This window comes from Mus musculus, chromosome 6, assembly GCF_000001635.26.
Source record: "Mus musculus strain C57BL/6J chromosome 6, GRCm38.p6 C57BL/6J".
Classification (NCBI taxonomy): Eukaryota; Metazoa; Chordata; class Mammalia; order Rodentia; family Muridae; genus Mus; species Mus musculus.
In genome coordinates, this window is record NC_000072.6 from 58493770 (window position 1) to 58515253 (window position 21484).

Sequence of the window (21484 nt, forward strand, 5' to 3'; positions counted from 1 at the left end):
TTTGCAGCCCCATAGAAGGAGCATCAATATGAAATGGCCAATACCCCAGAGCTCCTTGGGTATAAACCACCAAACAAAACAAAACAAAAAACAAAAACAACCCCCCCCAAAAAAAAACACATTGTGGGATTCATGGCTTGTCCTGCATATGTAGAAGAGGTTGGCCTAGTCAGTCATCAATGGGAGGAGAGGCCCTAGGTCCTGTGAAGGTTCTATGCCCCAGTATAGGGGAATGCCAGGGACAGGAATGGGAGAGTATGGGTTGGGGAGCAGCAGGAAGGGGAAGGGTATAGGGGATTTTTCAGAGGGAAACTAGGAAAGCAGATAACATTTGAAATGTAAATAAAATATGTAATAGAAAAGAAAGAAGTTTGTAGTACTCAGCATCTGTAAGGTCAAAAGAATGTATGTATGTATGTAATACCACAAACTACTTGCATTAATATGAAGAATGTCAATGTGCTACATGACAATTGAATATTAAGACAGAGTTGTAATTCAGAAAAATTGTGACACTTGTACATATAAATAAAAATAAATGAATAATTTTTTTAAGAGAGATGATCATTTTTAGAAAATTTAGTGGCACTTGGAGTGGAAGTTTTTCAGTATACTGATTACTCTCTTATCAGAACTGATTTGTTCTAAAGGAGTAATTGTGGGATAGGCATACATCCCAAATTTCTGAACAGTCAGAACATCTGAGTCATAAATCCATGACAGGATTGAGGTGATGGAGATGATCAAATTCAACCAGTACATAACCACAAAGAAAACCACCAGCAGCAAGATTGCCAGGGTGGCCCTTTTCCCAGGTGATGCTCTTAGGTTGTGGATACTATGAAGATGCTTGCATTGCCTCTCATGTTTTCACAAGTAATCACCATGTATGTGCTTGTGGTCAACATGACTCCTACAAGAAACACATCTCTGGAGATCATCACTGTTAAAATCAATTCCCTGATGATGTAGTTCATGCAGAATAGTGAGCAAGATTTAGTGACCTTCATCTGGTAGGTCTCACTCACATTGATAAAACCAGCAACATAGAAGATAAACCTACTACTGAATGACAAATTAAAAGACAAAAAATAGAAAAAAGCATAAATGATGTGTGTTTTTACTTTATTCTTAAATTTTGCCCACAAGGAGGTACTGGGACTGATTGTGACAGCCTGGAACACACTCAGGAGGCAGGTGATGCAGATAGAGAGGCCTCTCATCATTCTGTTTATGTGAAAAGTTGTCTTACATTTGATGTCATTCTCAAATTTTAGTGACTCTAATATGTTTGCTAGCAAGCTATCTCCTTCACTGAGGATCATCGCTATGTGAATGAAAGTCAGTTGACAGGTGATCAGGTCTATGAGTTTAGGTCTGTAACCTAGTATTATGGAAGTATAGAAAAAAACGAGAAACATATTGGCTAGGACTCCAAGTCCAGCTTGAATATAAAGGACATTTTCTAATGAAGACATAACTGGAGAGTATATTCATCCTAAGAGCATAGTAGAAGTGTATTTCATATATCTGGAAAAAAAACAGTGTATATGTTAAAATTGGGATTCATTGGACAATTTATTTATATCATCATTCTATTTTGTCTACTAATTCTTCATTTATATGTCTCTTCAACTTCTGATATTCCAGACTGTACATCATAACCTACATTTCCATATACCATCCAAGTATCTCCTAGATATAAATATTAGAGTTAATAAATGCCTTCACATGCATAACTGTAGAGAATGAACAGATTTTCTCACGCACCTTAGTACAATGCCTTAGAAATCCAATCCTATTGATTTCAATGATGTCATTGAATATTTAACTCCTAAAACAGTAGTGATGAGTACAGAATATTAATCATATCTATGTACCTAAACAAAATGCATGTTAGTCTAGCAAAAAATAAAAATCACAAAAGCAATTCAAAATATCAGGCATTTCTGCCCATATTCTATAATTTTACTATTCTCTTTTGCTTCTATTCATGTTTTGACTCATAATTCTGATATAATCACAGAAATATTTCATGATTATCTCACAGTTTTAATCACCACATTGTCTATCTCAATTAATTGTTTTTAAATAATTTTTTCTTCATGAAATTTTACATTATTAGAATTTAGAATGGAAGACACAGGTAGATAATCATAATTTCCCACGCTATTAATAATTTAACTATTGTAGTTACTGATGTTACTAGATGGATTCTAGTTCACTGCCCATCACATTAAAGCCCTTTGTGAACTTCAATTAAGGATTAAAAACCTACCATTTTTCCTTCCTTTTGTGAGGAACAAAAGTAAATAATTAACAAGATGCTTCTTTATGTGTAGCCATCCATGTTATTCTACCTATCTACCCTCTTCTCTGTATTTTTCTCCCCCACATTTTCCTAAGAAGCCACCCATTTTCCCATTTTCCTCTATGATAAATTGTGTCCTCCTTACCTTTTTCCCTGCTTCTTCTGTATGTACTCTGCCTCTTAGTAGCACTGCCATTCCCATTTTCTCGATCAGATACTTGTATCCTGCATTTCTGCTGTCTCTTGCTCTCACACTCACCCCTATCCTGGCAATGGTCCTCATTTACTTTCCTGGTTTCCATAGTTTCTAAAGGTTACTTAATTACCTGATGATGTGGAGCTAGGAGCCTCCAAGAAGAGAGAACATGTGACATTAAGACAAGCACTATTTTCCATATATTATGACAAACATTTAATTCTGAAGATTACCATGTTGATATTCTGTTTGGGAATTCCTGTTTAAGATTACATACTGTCAAAAACAAGGTCTCAAGTGGTATCATATATCACCAGGTCCAGAAATTTTCGTTTCACTCAAGTCTTCCTTTTTGTGCTTATGTAAGCTACTTAGTCTGCTTGCCAGGATCATTTTATCATTGAATTGATTTATTTCAGTACTTTACAATCAGCTTTGTGATAAAGAAATCGAAAATTACTACACTGACACAGAGTTTTGTAAAGAAAAAAAAGAGTCCCTAATCATATTGTCAACTTCACTTTTATATTCTAAGTATAGATATACATGTATGCATTCATGTGAGGAAGTAATGCAGAAGTTAGTTGAAGAGAGACCTTGCTATAAGGTCCCCAGGAAGATGACATGATAAATCAAACATTTTATATTCATAGGATTTTTGCTCCTAAAATGCTTAATCTAGTAAAGGAATGGATTCATCTCCAATGCCAGAGGAAATCATGTAATTCTCTCAACATGTATTTACAGTAGCTGCACACTGATATTCTCTTTGCAGAAAAGCTTTGAGATTAATGCTTCACATCTGGAATATTGGTTAAGAACAATTTTAACTCTTGCAAAGGAGTATGGTTAGATTCCCAGCAATGACATGATGGCTCATGGCCAATTGTGACTCTAGATTGGGGCAATCCGTTGCCTGTGACACAGAATGTTGGTAGTACAAATAAATGTAAGCAAGCGAAAGAGTCGCATATGTAAAATAAAATAAATGAATCTTAAATAAAAAACTCCAGAATGATACCTAAGCACTGCTCTCCAAATTGAAAGAACAATAGCCATATACCAATTTTAAAATTGCAAATGCACAGAAATATATGGATAATGATTTTTAATTAGTTTTACCTCTAAAATATATTAATATAACACATTTAATATGAATAATATATAAAAATGATAATATGAGATAGTAGATAGTAATCTGAAGTGATTTTTCTTTTACCAAAGATATGTTCTTTAAAGATTCTTCACATCCATTTTTTTGTAAATGTTTGTCACATACAGAAAATGACACATCTTCTAAATGATCAATTGGCATTTTTCTCTGGAGTTCACTGAAGGTGAGAGTGGACCAGAAAAGATTATAGGTACCATGTCTACAGAGTTGTTAACATATGCATCCACTGAGAATAGTCACTTTTTTGCTTGAAAAACAATTGCAGTTCTGGGGCCTTTCACAGTAGTTTAAATTGTAATATTTAGTTGTAAGTACTAATACCCAAATTGTACCAATAAAAAATCATAAGATTGGACAAGCCATTACTACTAAGTTGACCCAGACTGAAAACCAAAGCATTGTGTACAGAACTGTCTCAAGAGATGTGCAATAAGAGACCAAGAGCTGTTTTATACCTAGCTCTACATTTTAAAAGAAAGATTATCTTACCTCCTCATTCTCACAGTATTTGCTTGTGAAAGTTTTTGTTTATGAATTTCTGGTTATCTTTGCCTTCTGCTTTGTAGAGATTTAGTGATCTAAGGGACATACAAACATAATAGATGACAAGTATCTATTTTATTTTAGCTTCACCACAATTAGTGGGTAATGACCTAAAAGCAGTAACCGTGCTCAGAGAGAAGGTAACGTGAGTATCTGAATTTAAGGTGAAAAGATATCACCTGAAAGATACAGTGTTGGCTGAATTACTCTCCACTGTCAGCAGCAAAAATAAGTCTTCAGAACTCTCAGGAGATGAAGACCTTAGCCACCAAAGCTATTCCATGGAATCTTTATGGAATAGATAATGACAACGAAAATAACTGATCACTTATTGCTAAATAAGTACTAATTCATAGCTATTACCTGATACACTTAAATAACTAAAATGGGTAAATTTTTCTTTTGGAATTGAGTTTACTGCGGGTATAACAGTAAGCTCACAAATACTGACTAGAATATTACAACCTCACATTTATGAGCCGTTTCCCCTGAGATGAAGCAGCAGCAGCAGCAGAGGTGTCACTGCAGAGACTTTGTGGAACTAGTCATACTCAGATCTTCATTACAAGTTGCATGGCATAATTTTGAAAAAGATATGAAAATGTTCACTGGGAAATTGTATGGTGTGTGTGTGTGTGTGTGTGTGTGAAATTATTGGGCTACTGAGATGAAGAATCAAACAATGATATTGTATGGACAAGGGCAGATCACATGAATAACATTACATCAACGATTGAAAACTGGAATTAAATAAAAATATGTGCATGAAGTAACATAAGTAAAATGAACTTTAAGGAAAATGGAGAATGTGTCCTCTGTGTCTGATTGACTTGATCAAAACCATGGGCCTTGCCTATGGTACCAGTGCAGACACTTAATGTGAACTACCAAAAAGAAACTAAAAAGATCTGTATTGATTGCTAACATAAACTCAAGAATTATCATTGGGCCATTTTAGTATTGATAATATGTGGCTGGTCACCCAATGAAATTAACTGGCAGTATTTTGTTCCATTTTTTAAAAATTATCACTTTCATAAATCTATATTACCTGTTCTACAGCTCAATATTGTTGGAGTGTGTGTGTGTGTGTGTGTGTGTGTGTGTGTGTGTGTTGAGGAAAGTTTGGAGGAAGATAACAACCTGTATAATTGTACAACAGAAATTATGTTTTGTAATTATTAGAGGAAATATTGAGGGACTTGACCTTAAAAATTTTTATACTGTTAGAGAATAATAAATAATATTCTCATTACTAATGATGACGTGTTTACTGAAAAATGTACCAGTAGCAAAGTTAAAAGGTTTCATTGAGAAAATTTAAAATATTAAAACTGAATTCATTTTCATTGAAACACTTAATTTTTTACTAATACTTATACAGTTCACCTGTTTGAACAATAAGTTTACATGGATTTTATAAATAAGTGACATGAGACTTCTAGATCCTTTTGAAATATACAGAATGACTTACTTTATTAAAAATCTTTTGCTATAGAATAAACAAGTCTCTCAAATTAAAAAAAAAAAACCTTATTATATAATGTTAACAATGTCTCAAAAATTCCTAGGCCTTGAGTTGAAACTTTCCTAAGAATTTTCTTTATTATTATTATTATTATTATTATTATTATTATTATTATTAGGTATTTTCTTCATTTACACTTCCAATATCCCAAAAGTCCCCCATACCCTCCCCCACCACTCCCCTACCCACCCACTCCCACTTCTTGGCCCTGGCGTTCCCCTGTACTGAGGCATATAAAGTTTGTAAGACCAATGGGCCTCTCTTTCCACTGATGGCCGACTAGGCCATCTTCTGATCTATATGTAGCTAGAGACATGAGCTCTGGGGGGTACTGGTTAGTTCATATTGTTGTTCCACCTATAGGGTTGCAGATCCCTTTAGTTCCTTTGGTACTTTCTCTAGCTCCTCCATTGGGGGCCCTGTGATCCATCCAATAGCTGACTGTGAACCTCCACTTCTGTGTTTGCTAGGCCCTAGCATAACCTCACAAGAGACAGCTATATCATGGTCCTTTCAGCAAAATCTTGCTAGTGTATGCAATGGTGTCAGCGTTTGGAGACTGATTATGGGATGGATACCTGGGTATGGCAATCTCTAGATGGTCCATTCTTTCGTCTCAGCTCCAAACTTTGTCTCTATAACTCCTTCCATGGGTGTTTTGTTCCCAATTCTAAGTAACAAACTAGAAAATTACTGATAAACACTAAATTAGCTAATATTTCTTGAATATTCCTAACTTAAGTTTCATTGTATTAGGTGCATACAGTCAGTTAACTGGAGAAAAGAAGTAAAATGAGAAAATTCAAAATATAATTGAAAAGCAGCTTAATATTATAAAATGTATTCCTGAACACCAATAAATGTGTGTTCTTTTTCACCCTAGAAGGCATTTCAGTGTTTTGATATAGGAATTGAAAACTAGCACCATTGACTATTGGAATTCATAGAGTACACACTCAGGAGAATTCTCTGTCAGATGTGCTCTCTACATTACTGCATCTGGACTGATTTTTACATGTCCATTCATTGAAAAACGATGGTTTTCATGACATGTTCATTCAATATATAACATGCATTGATGAACTTCACCCTTTAGCCATTCCTATCTTTCTCTCCACCATTCTGCTAGGCCCCTGTCCTCTTTCCAAAAGCCCCTTATAGTGTCACTTATATAATCAGTTTATCACATTAAGTGAAATCTATGTTCTTTATAAATGGTTACAGCTGATACCGTCATGTCTACAACCATCTATTGAATGCTTATTATACAGTATGGCTCAAAAGAAATATTCTAGGCAGAGCCTTCTATAATCCTTTACTACAGAATGTCCTGATTCCTTTTATCACCTACTTACAGCTCTCAGTATAATGAAGTGAAAATGAAACACCAGACTTGGCCTTTGAGAAACATCCTTGTAGAATGAATCCCTATGAAGTAGTTATAAGGAAGAAATGGCATCAGCTATCTCCCTGTAGTCCAATAATAATCATGTCATGTGGAAAAGGCAGTTTTCACCGTGAGGTTGTTACAGCATGGTGTCATCAAGTGGAAAAGTGAACTTCCCTAACTCCAAGAGAACAATAGTGTAGGAACAGCTGAGCTCTAGGTTTCCCATGTGTGAGTTATTTTCTCCAGGACATGTCTGTCTGTGTGGATTAACTGATTCCAGTCCTTGTGAACACAGCAAACTAACAACAGTAATATTTCACTTAAAAGAAGTAGAAAACATTTTACTTTCCCCATGGTATCATTCGTGCTTCCAAAACTTTCACAGTCTCTTCCATAATTACTTGACAGTGGCTTCAGTGTCTCACTTTCAATTTAGCAGCTCTTGTGTTAAAATTAGGAAAACACTACCTCCTCCAAACACACTGAGGAAAAGTGATCTTTCTTACATAGCACACAGCAATAAAGTACTGTAACTGTATTATCAGGAGAAAGTAACATGTGCTGGGATGTAGCTCAATGACAGAGTACAAGCCTAGAAAGTATTATGAATCAAGTTATAGGCACAGGTGATGGAAAATAAACCCAAGTCAATGACAAACACAAGAAATTCAATAAAATCAAAATGAAACTAGCCCTGTTATAGCTGTCTCCTGGGAGGCTCTTCCAAACCTGACAAATACAGTGACAGATGCTCTAGACAACCACTGTATTGAGCACTGAGACCCCAATTGACAAGTTAGAGAAATGACTGAAGGAGCTGAAGAAGTTTGAAATTCCATAGGAAGAGCAAAAATATTAACCAACCAAACTGCCCAGAGCTCCTAGGGACTAAACCACCAACCAAAGAGTACAGATGGACGGACCCATGACTCCATCTGCATATGTAGCAGAGGATAGCATTGTCTGGCATCAGTACTAGGAGAGGTCCTTGGTTCTATGAAGGCTTGATTCCCCAGTGTAGGGGAATGACAGTGCGACGAGGTGGGCTTGAGTGGGTGGTTTGGGGAGCACCCTCATAGAAGCAGGGGGAGTAAGGGTGGGATGGATGGGGGTTCTAGAGGAGAAATTGGGAAAGGGGATAACATTTGAAATGTGAATACATTTAATATCCAGTAAAAATTAATTATATAAAAAAGAAACATCCCAAAGACACACCCATATACCACAAGGAGCACAGAGAAAACACACAAAAAAAGAAAAAAGCAGAAACAAAAATTTCAATGCATGTTGTAGGTCAAACACTAAGTATATATAAAAAGGAAATGTGGAATGAAAAATCAAAGAGAAAACCTGCCAGTTACAAATAAAAAAAAATCAAGTGGAAAAGTGAACTTCATTAATTACAGCAAAGTTTTGGAGTAGAAACTGCTGGTTTTCCAGGTAAACTTTCAAAGCCATGAGACTCTGCAGCAATATGTCCCAAGTGCTAAATGACAGCCAAACTAAAACAATATAGTGAGCAAAACTACTGCCTTCATGAAGGAAGAACAATTTTCCAGAACATAGACAGTCAAAAGAAATTTTACACTCAACAAACTAATTGAAAGGTAACATGGGAAGCATTATTTTGGGCTTAAGGGAGAAATAAGCGTAATAGAAAGATTGTGGAGAAATATGAATCCATAATCTCTATAACGCAAAGTATCACTGAGGACACAATACAAAAAAAAACCATGATGAACATAAGTAACACACAAATCAATAACACTTTCATATAAATGGTCTCAATTTTCTACTTAATTCAGTCTCTATTCAGACACAGATTGAATGAATGGATAAAGAATCAATTTCCATTTATGTGCTGCCTCTCAGAAACCCAACTAGGCACAATGTTAATGTAAAAAGATAGACAAAATTACTCCAGTGAAGCAGGAAGACATCAGATGTCACTATCCTAACTTCTGACAAATCAGAAATTGAACTAAAATTAATCAGTAGTGTCAAAAAGGAGCACTTTATTCTAATCAAAGGATTAGTAGACCAAGAACACATTGCTATCCTACACAAATATGTATCAGGGGTACCCAATTTCATACAAAAGAAAATTTACAACTTGATTATTTTTGTTTGTTTTTGAAATTAACCTTTTAAATTTTATTTTATTTTTTATTTATTTTCTACACTCCATATTCCATTCCCTGTCCTGCTTCCACCCTCCAACTGCTCCATATCCCACATGTCCTTCCCACCCCACCTGACCTCTAGACTGCCAGGGACCTCAAGTCTCTTGAGGGTAAGGTGCAGTATCACTGAATGAACATAGACCCAGAAATATTCTACTGTATATGTGTTGGGAGCCTCATATCAGCTGGTATATGCTGTGCGTTTGGTGGTGTTTCAGAGATCTCGGGGGTCCAGATTAATTGAGACTGCTGGTCCTCCTACAGGATCGCCCTTCTCTTCAGCTTCTTTCAGCCTTCCCTAATTCAACAACAGGGCTAAGCTGCTTCTAGCCACTGGTTGGGTGCAAATATCTGCATCTGACTCTTTCAGCTGATTGTTGGGTCTTTCAGAGGGCAGTCATGAGAAATCCCTTTTTAATGAGTGCTCCACAGCCTCAGTAATAGTGTCAAGGCTTGGGGCCTCCCCTTGAGCTGGATCCCATTTTGGGTCTGTTGCTGGACCTTCTTTTCCTCAAGCTCCTCTCCATTTCCATCCCTGTAACTCTTTCAGATAAGAACAATTATGGGTCAGAGATGTGACTGTGGGATGGCAACCCCATCCCTCACTTGTTGTCTCCCTGCTGGAGGTGGGCTCTATAAATTCCCTCTCACTATTGTTGGGCATTTCATCTAAGTTCCCTTCATTTGAGCCCTGAGAGTCTTTCACCTCCCAGGTCTCATGTATTCTTGCTCAGTGGTCTTGATTCCTGTTAGTAAAATTCTTACGTTTGCCTTTCACTACCTGGTAATCTCTGGTGTTAGATGTTTTATCTGTCTCTGGCTGGAGCTTGTTCCTCCTGTGATTCTGTTAGCCTCTGTCAGTACTCCTGGGAGTCCAACTGTCTCCTGAGTCCTAGTGGTCAGAGCACTCTCTGCAGGCAAGCTCTCCTTTTGCAGGGAAGATGCCCAGAAGTCTGGAGCTCAGATCCACCTACTGAGTCCTGGAGTCAGAGCCTTCCCTGGAGACCGACTCTCCTCTGGCAAGGAAGGTGCCCAGGGGTCTGGGTCTCAGCTCTGCCTCCTTGCTGAGGATGAATTCCTGAAGGGACCCTGTCCAATAAGCTCTGTTGCTTCTGCCGCCCACATGCTCTCCTGCGTAGACTTGTCTCAGTGATCCCAAAATCCTGGGTGTGCTAGGGCCTGCCCAGTTCGCACCCAAGATGGTGTGGAGCTGGAGCCACCAGAAGGAATCCCAGCATTTGTTTGGGCGAGGTTCCTTTGTCCCTGTTCCTGCTGGCACAAGACCCTCCAGGATTTTTTGGAACTGATGTGTTCCACTCACCAGTGATCCCCAGATCCTGGGTATGCTAGGGTGCCTGCAGAATGGAGTGTCCTCTGGGGACCTTGGGCTTGAATTCATTCTTAACGTTCAATGTCTCAACTATGTCAGTTATGCAAATATCCACTCCAGTGAGGAACATCACTATGTGAATGAAGGTCAGTTGACAAGAGATCAGGTCTGTGGGTTTAGGTCTGTGACCAAGGATTAAGTAAGTATAGAAAAAAAAAAAAAACATATTGGTTAGGACTCCATGTCTAGTGTAAAAATAAAGGACATATTTTTATAAGGGCATAAGTGCAGAGTGTTTTCATCTTAAGAGCAGAGTGGATGTTTACATCATATACCTGAAAAAAGTAATAGCTTATACATCATCAATCTTGTGATTCATTGGTCAATATAGCTCTATCATCATCTAATTTTCCCTACCAATTGGGGATAAGTTTTTTTCATGTAACCTTATATCCCTTCCAGGTATCTCCCACACACACACACAGTAGACAATAAATGATATCACATGTACTTATGCAGTATTCACACTTGTGTACCTATATTACACCTTAGTGTCATGCCTTAGAAATCCAATGTAATTGGGCTTTGTTTTTTGTATGTTTTCCAGGGGAATAGACCACATTATACAAAATTCATCATTAGTTTACACATAGATTAAGATCATAAATAAGCTTACAACAGTGGTATTTACAAACATTCTCATTAAGACTAGACTTTATTTGTCACTAGGTCTTAGGTTCATTGAAGGTTAAAAAATGCATAATTTTTGTCACTAAGTTATCATGGAAACACAGCCAATATTATATTTTCTGCCCTTGCACCTACAATAATTTGTTACATTCATTTTTTTGGCCTTTGCTTAATTGTATAATTTGCTCTAAAAAGCCACAATTATGCTTGTACCTAACCGCATAAAAACCCAACAAAGAAAGAGAACTTGAGACCAAATTCCCTTCTGAATATCACTGCAACAGTACTCAAATAAGATTCTCCCAAACTGAATCCAGAATCCAAGAACACATTAAAACAATCATCCATCACGATAGAGTAGGCTTCATCCCCAGGATGCAGGAATTGTTCAATATATGGAAATCCATCAATGTAATCCACTATATAAACAAACTCAAAGAAAATAAAAGATCATTTCAACAGATGCTGAGAAAGAATTTGAAAAAAATTCAAATCCTTTCATGGTAACAATCTTGGAAAGATCAGGAATTCAAGGCCCATACCTAAACATAGTAAAAGCAATATATAGCAAACCAGTAGCCAACATCAAACCAAATGGAGAGAAACTCAAAGCAATCCTACTAAAATCAGGGACTAGACAAGGCTGCCCACTTTCTCCTTACCTATTCAATATAGTACTTGAATTCCTAGCCAGAGAATTAGACAACAAAAGGAGATCAAGGGGATACAAATTGGAAAAGAAGTCAAAATATCACTATTTGCAGATGATATGATTGTATATATAAGTGACCCTAAAAATTCCACCAGAGAACTCCTAAACCTGATAAACAGCTTCATTGTAGTAGCTGGATATAAAATTAACTCAAACAAATCAGTGGCCTCTCTTTACACAAAAGATAACAGCCTGAGAAAGAAATTAGGGAAACAACACCCTTCACAATAGTCACAAATAATATACAATGCCTTGGTGTGACTAACAAAGCAAGTAAAAGATCTATATGACAAGAACTTCAAGTCTCTGAAGAAATAAATACAAGAAGATCTCAGAAGACGGAAAGATCTCCCTTGCTCATGGATTGGCAGGATTAGTATAGTAAACATGGCCATCTTGACAGAAACATTTGACAGATTCAATGCAATTCCCATCAAAATTATAACTCAATTCTTCATAGGTTTAAAAACTGCAAAATGGAAATTCACTTGGAATAACCAAAAAACCCAGAATAGTGAAAACTATTCACAACAATAAAAGGACTTCTGGGGGACTCACCATCCTTGACCTCAAGTTGTATTACAGAGCAATAGTGATTAAAACCTGCAAGACATTGGTACAGAAAAAGGCAGGTAGATCAATGCAACAGAATTAAAGACCCAGAAATAAACCCACACACCTATGGTCACTTGATCTTTGACAAACAAAGGTTTTTAAACTTTACAGTGGGGAAAAGAGAGAGAATTTTCAACAAATATTGCTTGTTCAACTGGAGGTCAGCATGTAGAAGAATGCAAATTGATCCATTCTTATCTCCTTATACAAAGCTCAAGTCCAACTTGATCAAGGAACTCCACATAAAGGCAGATACAGTGAATCTAATAGAAGAAAAATTTGGGTAGGACCTTGAACATATGGGCACAGGGGAAATTTTCCCAAAGTGAACACAAATGGCTTATGCTCTAAGATCAACAATCTACAAATGGGACATCATAAAATTTCAAAACTTCTCTTAGACAACGGACAATGTCAATATCAAAAAAGGGCAACCAGTGGATTAAGAAAAGATCTTTACCAATCGTACATCTGATAGAGGGCTAATATCCAATGTATAAAAAGAACTTAAGAAGTTAGACTCCAGAGAATCAAATAACCCTATTTTTAAAAATGGAGAACAGAGCTAAGCAACGAATTCTCAACTGATGAGTACCAGATGGATGAGAAGCACCTAAAGAAATGTCCAACATCCTTAGTTATAAGGCAATTGCAAATCAAATCAACCCTGAGATTCCACTTCATACCAGTCGGAATTGTTAAGAATGAAAAACTCAGGTGATAGCAGATGCTGGCAAGGATGTGGAGACTGATGAACACTTCTCCATTGCTGGTAGGATTACAAGCTGGTACAAGTACTCTGGAAATCTGTGTGGTGCTTCCGCAGAAAATTAGACATAGTACTACCTGAGGACCCAGCTATACCACTCCTGGGCATATACCAAAAAGAGGTTCCAACATGTAGCAAGGATACATGCTCCACTATGTTCATAGCAGCCTTATTTATAATAGCCAGGAGCTGGAAAGAACCCAAATGTTCTTCAACAGAGGAATGGATACAGAAAATATGGTACATTTACACAATGGAGTACTATTTAGCTATTAAAACAATGACTTCATGAAGTTCTTAGGCAAATGGATGGAATTAGAAAATATTACCCTGAGTGATTGTCTTAGTCCGTGTTTCTATTTCTGCACAAACATCATGACAAAGAAGGAAGTTGGGAAGAAAATGTGTATTCAGCTTACAGATGCACATTTCTGTTCATCTCAAAGGACATCAGGACTGGAACTCAAGCAGGCCAGGAAGCAGGAGCTTATGTAGAGGCCATGGAGATATGTTACTGGCTTGCTTCCCCTGGCTTGCTTAGCTTGCTCTCTCATAAAACACAAGACTACCAGACCAAGGATGATACTGTCCACAATGTGCTGGGACCTCCTCCATTGATTACTAGTTGAGAAAATGCAGTAAAGCTGGTTCTCATGGATATCCATCTGGCGGCTTCTCACAAAATTGGAAATAGTTCTACCTGAAGACCCAGCTATACCACTGTAGGGCATATACCCAAAAGTTGCCCTACCATACCACAAGGGCACATACTCCACCACATTTATAGCAACATTATATGTAGTAGCCAGAAACTAGAAACAGCCAGGATATCCCTCAACCAAAGAATGAATACAGAAAATGTGGTTTATTTACTTAATGGAATATTATTCAGCTATTAAAAATAAGGAAATCATGAACTTTGTAGGCAAATAGATGGAACTAGAAAATATCATCCTGAGTGAGGTAACTCACACCCGAAGGGACATGCAGGATACATACTTGCTGATTAGTAGATATTAGTCAAAAAGTACAAAATAACTAGGATACAACCTATAGACTATAAGAAGTGTAACAGACCGAAATATTCAAGTGAAGAGACTTCAGTCCCACCTAGGAGGGTAAGGAAACAATCATGGGAGACAGAATGAGTGAGGAACTGTGTTGAAAGTGGGTCAATCCTGAAGAAATCCAAAACACCATCAGATCCTTCTACAAAAGGCTATACTCAACAAAACTGGAAAACCTGGACGAAATGGACAAATTTCAGGACAGATACCAGGTACCAAAGTTGAATCAGGATCAAGTTGACCTTCTAAACAGTCCCATATCCCCTAAAGAAATAGAAGCAGTTATAAATAGTCTCCCAGCCAAAAAAAGCCCAGGACCAGACGGGTTTAGTGCAGAGTTCTATCAGACCTTCAAAGAAGATCTAATTCCAGTTCTGCACAAATTTTTTCACAAGATAGAAGTAGAAGGTACTCTACCCAACTCATTTTATGAAGCCACTATTACTCTGATACCTAAACCACAGAAAGATCCAACAAAGATAGAGAACTTCAGACCAATTTCTCTTATGAATATTGATGCAAAAATCCTCAATAAAATTCTCGCTAACCGAATCCAAGAACACATTAAAGCAATCATCCATCCTGACCAAGTAGGTTTTATTCCAGGGATGCAGGGATGGTTTAATATACGAAAATCCATCAATGTAATCCATTATATAAACAAACTCAAAGACAAAAACCACATGATCATCTCGTTAGATGCAGAAAAAGCATTTGACAAGATCCAACACCCATTCATGATAAAAGTTCTGGAAAGATCAGGAATTCAAGGCCCATACCTAAACATGATAAAAGCAATCTACAGCAAACCAGTAGCCAACATCAAAGTAAATGGAGAGAAGCTGGAAGCAATCCCACTAAAATCAGGGACTAGACAAGGCTGCCCACTTTCTCCCTACCTTTTCAACATAGTACTTGAAGTATTAGCCAGAGCAATTCGACAACAAAAGGAGATCAAGGGGATACAAATTGGAAAAGAGGAAGTCAAAATATCACTTTTTGCAGATGATATGATAGTATATATAAGTGACCCTAAAAATTCCACCAGAGAACTCCTAAACCTGATAAACAGCTTCGGTGAAGTAGCTGGATATAAAATTAACTCAAACAAGTCAATGGCCTTTCTCTACACAAAGAATAAACAGGCTGAGAAAGAAATTAGGGAAACAACACCCTTCTCAATAGTCATAAATAATATAAAATATCTCGGCGTGACGCTAACTAAGGAAGTAAAAGATCTGTATGATAAAAACTTCAAGTCTCTGAAGAAAGAAATTAAAGAAGATCTCAGAAGATGGAACGATCTCCCATGCTCATGGATTGGCAGGATCAACATTGTAAAAATGGCTATCTTGCCAAAAGCAATCTACAGATTCAATGCAATCCCCATCAAAATTCCAACTCAATTCTTCAACGAATTAGAAGGAGCAATTTGCAAATTCATCTGGAATAACAAAAAACCTAGGATAGCAAAAACTCTTCTCAAGGATAAAAGAACCTCTGGTGGAATCACCATGCCTGACCTAAAGCTTTACTACACAGCAATTGTGGTAAAAACTGCATGGTACTGGTATAGAGACAGACAAGTAGACCAATGGAATAGAATTGAAGACCCAGAAATGAACCCACACACCTATGGTCACTTGATCTTCGACAAGGGAGCTAAAACCATCCAGTGGAAGAAAGACAGCATTTTCAACAATTGGTGCTGGCACAACTGGTTGTTATCATGTAGAAGAATGCGAATCGATCCATACTTATCTCCTTGTACTAAGGTTAAATCTAAATGGATCAAAGAACTTCACATAAAACCAGAGACACTCAACCTTATAGAGGAGAAAGTGGGGAAAAGCCTTGAAGATATGGGCACAGGGGAAAAATTCCTGAACAGAACAGCAATGGCTTGTGCTGTAAGATCGAGAATTGACAAATGGGACCTAATGAAACTCCAAAGTTTCTGCAAGGCAAAAGACACCGTCAATAAGACAAAAAGACCACCAACAGATTGGGAAAGGATCTTTACCTATCCTAAATCAAATAGGGGACTAATATCCAACATATATAAAGAACTCAAGAAGGTGGACTTCAGAAAATCAAATAACCCCATTAAAAAATGGGGCTCAGAACTGAACAAAGAATTCTCACCTGAGGAATACCGAATGGCAGAGAAGCACCTGAAAAAATGTTCAACATCCTTAATCATCAGGGAAATGCAAATCAAAACAACCCTGAGATTCCACCTCACACCAGTCAGAATGGCTAAGATCAAAAATTCAGGTGACAGCAGATGCTGGCGAGGATGTGGAGAAAGAGGAACACTCCTCCATTGTTGGTGGGATTGCAGGCTTGTACAACCACTCTGGAAATCCGTCTGGCAGTTCCTCAGAAAATTGGACATAGTACTACCGGAGGATCCAGCAATACCTCTCCTGGGCATATATCCAGAAGATGCCCCAACTGGTAAGAAGGACACATGCTCCACTATGTTCATAGCAGCCTTATTTATAATAGCCAGAAGCTTGAAAGAACCCAGATGCCCCTCAACAGAGGAATGGATACAGAAAATGTGGTACATCTACACAATGGAGTACTACTCAGCTATTAAAAAGAATGAATTTATGAAATTCCTAGCCAAATGGATGGACCTGGAGGGCATCATCCTGAGTGAGGTAACACATTCACAAAGGAACTCACACAATATGTACTCACTGATAAGTGGATATTAGCCCCAAACCTAGGATACCCAAGATATAAGATACAATTTCCTAAACACATGAAACTCAAGAAAAATGAAGACTGAAGTGTGGACACTATGCCCCTCCTTAGAAGTGGGAACAAAACTCCCTTGGAAGGAGTTACAGAGACAAAGTTTGGAGCTGAGATAAAAGGATGGACCATGTAGAGACTGCCATATCCAGGGATCCACCCCATAATCAGCATCCAAACGCTGACACCATTGCATACACTAGCAAGATTTTATCGAAAGGACCCAGATGTAGCTGTCTCTTGTGAGACTATGCCGGGGCCTAGCAAACACAGAAGTGGATGCTCACAGTCAGCTAATGGATGGATCACAGGGCTCCCAATGGAGGAGCTAGAGAAAGTACCCAAGGAGCTAAAGGGATCTGCAACCCTATAGGTGGATCAACATTATGAACTAACCAGTACCCCGGAGCTCTTGACTCTAGCTGCATATGTATCAAAAGATGGCCTAGTCGGCCATCACTGGAAAGAGAGGCCCATTGGACACGCAAACTTTATATGCCCCAGAATAAGGGAACACCAGGGCCAAAAAGGGGGAGTGGGCGGGTAGGGGAGTGGGGGTGGGTGGGTATGGGGGACTTTTGGTATAGCATTGGAAATGTAAATGAGCTAAATACCTAATTTAAAAAAAAAAAGAAAGTGGGTCAAGGGAAAAGGGAATAGAATCAGATATGGGGAAGGGGACAGGAGAGAAGCCCAGAGATCCACAAAAATGAATGGAAATTAGCGGCCTCTGGGAAAGGGTGTTGGAGAACCCCCTAGAAAATACCACAGACCTTGGAGGTGAGATACTCTCAGGACCGATTGGGGAGTGACCTTAGCCAAAATGTCCAACATTGGGAAAGGGAACTTGAAGAGTCTATCTCTAGAAGAGAGACAGAGCCTCCAGTGGAGGGACAGGTTAACTAACCCACAGTCAAAGTTGTGTGCCTTTAATTCCTTGTTTTGTATTTCTAGACAAAGTCTTCCTATGCAGCCCAGGTTGGCCTTGAATAGGAACTCTTCCAGCCTTGGCTTCCTGAGTGCTGGGATTAAAGGCATGCACCTCCCATTTTAAGTTTTTTGCTTCTAGTTTTGTTCTAATCTTATAAATTCCCTTGTTCTGCTACATGATTTATTTTCAATAGAGTATTTGTATCAATAATGACGGTTCACCCAAATGCCAAGCATAACTAGCATAGGACTCAGACCTCTCTTATCATTTTTCACATTTGTCCTTCCTTCTCCACAGATGTCGGTGCCTTTTTTGAAGAGAGCATGTGGCTGTGTTATAACTTCCAGGCCCCAGTGGTTACTGCCAGAGAGACAGGCAGAAGGACCAAGAATTCTGCAGACCAACAGCAGCACTTGGCTCCAGACCTGGCCCAGGAGCAGATCCACTTCATCGTCAGCATTACCAAGGCACCCTGCATCCTCCTCTATGTCAGATCTCTCACCACTGACTTCCTAGCTGAGCTGGTCAAGCCCACAGCTAAGGGCAAGCATGCCTAGCCTTCTACCTCCACACAGTAGTCACACAGAAGATGCAAGAGTCAGAATTGTTCTTGGTTGATGGCTTATTCCCCATGGGATGCTGAACAAAGTACCTGACTCCTTTGAACCTCATTGCTACCCAGAATCAGAAGAACAACTTGTCAACTGAGTGCCTACCCCAACAATTTGATGTAATGATCTCAGGCTCTTTTCATATGAAGTGAACATGAGATGGTTTCACATGTATAATGATTCCTCTTATTCCTGTCAAACAAATACCTTTGCTATTGTGCAATGTAGTGGCATGCTCTGAAGTAGTAAAAATCATCACAGATTAATCAATGAGCTCTCCTAACTCTTGGTAGTGTGTCAATAGATTCCAATAAAATGTAGGATCTCTCAATAAAAGTAGAAAATCAGAAATATTACCATCCCTAAAGCCTCTCTAAATTTTATACTCATAAATATATCCATAGAAAGACAGTTCCTGGAATAATGGGGGGGGGGTCACTTGTGGATCCTTGGAAGTCTAGTCAGTCTTGAAGTACATAAACCTCTCTTTTAGACCTGGGCATGATGAGTGTTAAATTAAGATGTACACTTATGTGAAGGTCAGAAGACATCCACAGGTGTCAGTCTCTGCCTTGCATCTTCTTTGAGATAGTATCTCTTATTGTTCACCACTACATAGACCTGGTTAGCCCAAGAGATTTTGGGGAGTATCCTGTCTTCACCTCCCATCTCAGCATCACCATGCTGGAATTACAGACATAAGCTACTGCTTCCAACTTTACATGGGTTCTGAGAATCAAGACTAGGGTCCTCACTTGTATAGCTAGTACTCTACCCAGTGAATCATCTTTCCAGTCATTTGAAGGCATCCTTTTATATCCTTTATTAAATGTGTTCTTTGATAGTTTCACACATAGATAGTATATTCTGAGTATCTGCACCCTCACCCTCTCTTATCATCCCTCACACCTTTTACCACACCCATTTCATACTTGCAAAACCCTTCCCTACATTCATGTCTTTTTTTGATTTTTTAATTAATTAATTTGCATCAAATGCTGCCTCCTTCTGGTCCCCCCACAAAGACCCATCCCTCATCCCCTTCTCCATTGAGAGAGTATACCCCCCTGAATATCCCCCCAACCCTGGCTCATCAAGTCTCTGCCAGGGTAGGTGCATCTTCTCTCACTGAGGCCAGACAAGACAGCCCTGTTGGGAAACAGATACCACACTGAGGGTACAGCTTTAGGGAGAGCCTCTGCTCCATTTGTTAGGGGTCCCATGCAAAGACTGAGCTGCATGCCTGCTAAATATGTGCCAGGGGCCTCATTTAAGCCCCTGTGTGTTCTTTGGTTGGTGGCTTAGTCTATGATTGCTCCCAAAGGTCTGGTTAGTTGTCTCTGTTGGTCTTCCTGTGAGGTTCCTATGTCCTTCAGGGCCTTCAATGCTTCCCCCCAACTCTTCCATAAGAGTCCCTGACCTCCATCCAATGTTTGACTGTGGATATCTGCATCTGTTTCAATCAGATGCAGGGTAGAATATCTCAGAAGACAGTTATGCTAGGCTCCTGTATATAAGCATAACAGAGTACCATTAATAATATCAGGGACTCAACCGGCAAGAAGGACACATGCTCCACTATGTTCATAGCAGCCTTATTTATAATAGCCAGAAGCTGGAAAGAACCCAGATGCCCCTCAACAGAGGAATGGATACAGGAAATGTGGTACATTTACACAATGGAGTGCTACTCAACTATTAAAAAGAATGGATTTATGAAATTCCTAGGCAAATGGATGGACCTGAAGGGCATCATCCTGAGTGAGGTAACCCAATCACAAAGGAACTCATACAATATATACTCACTGATAAGTGGATATTAGCTCAGAAACTTAGGATACCCAAGATATAAGATACAATTTGCTAAATGCATGAAACTCAAGAAGAACAAAGACCAAAGTGTGAACACTTTGCCCCTTCTTAGAATTGGGAACAAAACACCCATGGAAGGAGTTACAGAGACAAAGTTTGGAGCTGTGACAAAAGGATGGACAATCTAGAGACTGCCATATCCAGGGATCCATCCCATAATCAGCTTCCAAACGCTGACACCATTGCATGCACTAGCAAGATTTTGCTGAAAGGACCCAGATATAGCTGTCTCTTGTGAGACTATGCCAGGACCTAGCAAACACAGAAGTGGATGCTCACAGTCAGCTATTGGATGGATCACAGGGCCCCCAATGGAGGAGCTAGAGAAAGTACCCAAGGAGCTAAAGGGATCTGCAACCCTATAGGTGGAACAACATTATGAACTAACCAGTACCCCTGAGCTCTTGACTCTAGCTGCATATGTATCATAAGATGGCCTAGTCAGCCATCACTGGAAAGAGAGGCCCATTGGACTTGCAAACTTTATATGCCCCAGTACAGGGGAACGCCAGGGCCAAAAAGGGGGAGTGGGTGGGTAGGGGAGTGGGGGGGAGGGTATGAGGGACTTTTGGGATAGCATTGGAAATGTAAATGAGGAAAATACCTAATAAAAAATATTTTAAAAAATAATAATAATGTCAGGGACTAATGTTTGCCCATGGTGTGGGTTTAAAATTTGGCCAGTTATTGGTTGGCCATTCCTGTATCTCTGCTCCATATTTGTCCCTGCATTTCTTTTAGACAAAACAAATTTTGGGTCAAAAGTTCTGTGAGTGAGTTGGTATCCTTATCCCTC

The 21484-nt window shown here is 38.7% G+C and overlaps 1 long non-coding RNA gene and 2 pseudogenes across 1 annotated transcript in view; all 3 read right to left on the bottom strand.

The window, feature by feature from the left end:
* Vmn1r-ps22 (vomeronasal 1 receptor, pseudogene 22) lies at window positions 571-1478 on the bottom strand (annotated as a pseudogene).
* Gm35077 overlaps window positions 4187-21484 on the bottom strand; it is a 35735-nt gene continuing 18437 nt past the window's right edge. The window contains exon 3 of the long non-coding RNA XR_869135.1: window positions 4187-4259. This is a non-coding gene — a long non-coding RNA (predicted gene, 35077). The remainder of the gene's footprint in view (window positions 4260-21484) is intronic.
* Vmn1r-ps23 (vomeronasal 1 receptor, pseudogene 23) lies at window positions 10714-10926 on the bottom strand (annotated as a pseudogene).